General features: G+C 47.1%; 1 pseudogene; it reads left to right on the forward strand.

The window, feature by feature from the left end:
• Nucleotides 1–1,251: 1,251 nt before the first annotated feature.
• On the forward strand, nucleotides 1,252–1,401 carry LOC144130742 (U2 spliceosomal RNA; annotated as a pseudogene).
• Nucleotides 1,402–3,536: the final 2,135 nt, after the last annotated feature.

Here is a 3,536-nt window from a genome sequence, read left to right on the forward strand (position 1 = left end):
TGGCGCGTCGATGAGAGAGCACTGCAGTTGGTGGCGAGCGGCCGTAAGTACCCCGCCATCACGCTTATTAATACAGTCGCGGGGAAACATGTCGAAAATGGGGAGATAAGGTGACCTTGCTATGCATTATCGTTGAGTTCAGCCAAGCGTCGATTGTAAAGACTATGTTCCATTCGGACGTCTCTGTGAGGTGATAAATTAAGGCACGTTTTGGCAGATTGAATGCTCTGACGTTTAAGAAGAGATATGGGGCTCGAGTTTCTATTATGACGCCAGGTACATGACATACTAGCTAAGAAAAAAGCGGGATAACCTGTTGCACAGCATGGCCGAAAACGTATACGTGGCACTATCAAGAAGCAGTTCGCTGTAGCGAAGCTTTATTGGCATGTTGGGAGCTTCTGCAGATTCACACATTTTTTTAGTGCAATGCTTTTGCCCGAGGAATAACATTCTTGTATAGCGTAGTCTACACCTATAAATTTTTTTGCAACTGATAAAACATTTTCTTTATTTTTAAAATGAACAAAGCAGACAACAATCGGCCTGTTTTCTTTTTTTTTAGGTTGGAATCAACCGATTCTAAGCGCTCATTTTTTTATGCCTTGTCAGGATAGGGTCATCAGGATTGTAGCGGCACACTTTAAAGATCACGCTTTCAGATTTCGGCCAGGTTATTTTGTCGCTGTCTTTCATGCCGAAGAAAACGAGGTTTGATCGGCCAGTGCGATTCACAGAATCGTCGATTCCGGCTGAAAAGCTGGCGATTTCGTGATTGTTTTGAGTAGCGAGTGCCTGCACAATTTGTACGTTGTTTTCAAATACCGTAAGGAGGAACAGGCGTTTTATATTTTCATTTATATTTTTGTTACGTCACCAAGCAATTCGCCGTTTTCGCTTAGTTTAGAACGAATTGAGTGCAACTCTGTTAATACGCTGTCTTACAGGATTTCAGTACATGCAAGATGAACGTGACATCAGAAGGTTCGCGAGCGGTCCCATTCCAGTCGTAGCGTTTTTCCGTAAAAATTTCGAGGGCCATAACTTTAGGTCTATTCTCATGCTGCATTCGTGCATGGGCTGCTCTGCCTCTCTTTCTCTCTCTCACACACACGCGCGCGCACACACACACACGTACACACACACACACGCGCGCGCGCACGCAAATCTCATATAGCTCCTGCAAAATACAAACGAAATTAATTTTTGTGTTCACCTAATGCCTTCTATTTAAACTCTTGTCGCCAGCGCATAGCTCCGTAATGTCCGGACCCCGTAGAGTATCAGTTACGGGTCCAATTGGACTTATTTTTGGAAATGTGGCGGACAGTTTGAAGGATGCTTCACTTCCGCCACCGGTTGGCCCGGTATTGCACTACCTCCGGGATCGGCCTTGTCTTTAGCGCGTCTTCACTATCCTGTCTTTCTATCCCATCTTTCAACTCTCCTACTATCTGCACGTGGTAGCGATTGGGGCTCGTCTTGAGCCAGTGGGCAGGCCTGTGCACTTTCCTTTTCTTTCTTCCTGGCAACAACAGACAGACAGACAGCTGCGTGTCAACCGTATTTACTCGCAAATTGGTCGTTACGCCGAATAATTTGACCCTCTTACTTCGGGCACAGGAAAAAAATAGAAAATTGGAGTCTTTTATTAGCCGTCCAATAATAGGTGACCAAGCGCGCCAATTTTTTTTACAATATTTTGTAGTCAAAATAGAAATCAGAAGACGTACTGAAATAGATTTCTCAACACGGAGCACCTAGATGCATTTGCCTCTATACACTGCTCCAGGGAAACAACTTCCCACTATCACCGGCTTACCTGGACGACAATGCCGGGTAAAGCTGCATAGATGAGCCAGGTACGTGCCTCGAATCGTGACAAATTTTTCGTCAGCTACAAAGACTGTACAAATTCTCTGATTGCCCCACAGCGCCACACTCATCGCAGACAATGAACATTCCCTCTTCAGCTGCAAGAAAGCACCCCTTACTTCTTCTGATTGTCCCTTAACCCACCTGACTCCTTGACACCTGACATGCTTTCGGCATCGTTGGAGTTATAGCGAAGCCTGGAAGCTCACGCCATCCACACAGCTCAAGTCTGGTATGATGTTAGTGATAACAATAATTGGTTAGTGGTGAATTGGTTTTTGGGGGAAAGGATATGGCGCAGTATCTGTCTGTCTCACATATCGGCGGACACCTGAACCGCTCCGTAAGGGAAGGGATAAAGGAGGGAGTGAGAGAAGAAAGGAAGAAAGGGGTGCCGTAGTGGAGAGCTCCGGAATAATTTCGACCACCTGGGGATCCTAAACGTGCACTGACATCGCACAGCACACGGGCGCCTTAGCGTTTCGCCTAAATCGAAACACAGTCGGCGGGGTCGAGTTCGAACCTGGGAACTTCGGATGAGTAGACGAACGCACTAACCACTGACTCCGAAAGCAACACATGAACTATGAGGGACGCCGTAATGGAGGACTCAAAGAAATAGTGTCTTCCACCTGGGGTTCTTTAACGTGCGCTGATATAGTACAGCACAGAGGTGTTTCTACATTTCGCTTCCATCGAAGCACGGCCGCCGCAGGCGGGATTCAACCCCTCGACCTTGGGATTAATTGCCGAGCCTCAACGCCACTGAACTACTGCGGTAGCTTTCTTTCAAAAATATGCAAAGATTTCATTTGCAGTTGTACGGCTGCGTTTAGTGCACGTGAAAGGCAATTATTTTCTTGTTTCAAACTTACTCCACCCTGGTAAATTCTAAACACATTACACAAGAAAGTTTCGCAACAGGAAAGTTCTTGGTGGAAACGACCGTAGTGTACTGCACGCCTTATCTCTAATTACAAGTAGAGAGGTGGCGAGAAAGCGTCGTAATTTCCTGTTTTTTCGGTGGTTAGTAATGTTACGGACAGCAGAATTCATTATCACAAGAGCATTCATTGAGACTGAGCTAACTCACGGGCACACTTCGTACCAGACGAGCATGCGGGGACTTGCATATCAGTTAGAAGCGGGACGGCGGTAATTATTCTCAGCTGACAGCCGCCGTCTGCTGCGGTCACGGAAACGAAACGTCCTGCCAGCTCTGTCTCCTCTTCGCTTTATCAGAACCGTAATTAGGTTCTTGGCGTCGCATTTCATTTCGGAAGAGAGTCCACAGAGCTCAGCTCGCCGGTGTGCTTTCCTCTCCACCGATCCCTACGCCGTCGGGCGGACCACCGTGGCGCTGACGATAGAAGGCGCTCATCAACCTCTCCAAACACCGGTCAGGGTCGCCATCTGGTTGAGCTCCTCGAAACTTCACATGTGGCGCTCCGTATGCATTTCGGCAAGCTTTAGCGGCATGGAGTCGACTCTTCGCGGTTGGCATGCTGCATTGGCAGACACCATCAGATAGATATTCCTCTCAAATAGGAGTTGCTTTTGTGAAACCAATTCGAACGCCTGGTTGAAGCATGTTTTACAGCTATAGCTGTTAAAATCGGCTTTGCAGTAGAAGTAGTCAGCGTAACCGAAGGGTGGTAACC

This window comes from Amblyomma americanum, chromosome 4 (assembly GCF_052857255.1).
Source record: "Amblyomma americanum isolate KBUSLIRL-KWMA chromosome 4, ASM5285725v1, whole genome shotgun sequence".
Lineage (NCBI taxonomy): Eukaryota > Metazoa > Arthropoda > Arachnida > Ixodida > Ixodidae > Amblyomma > Amblyomma americanum.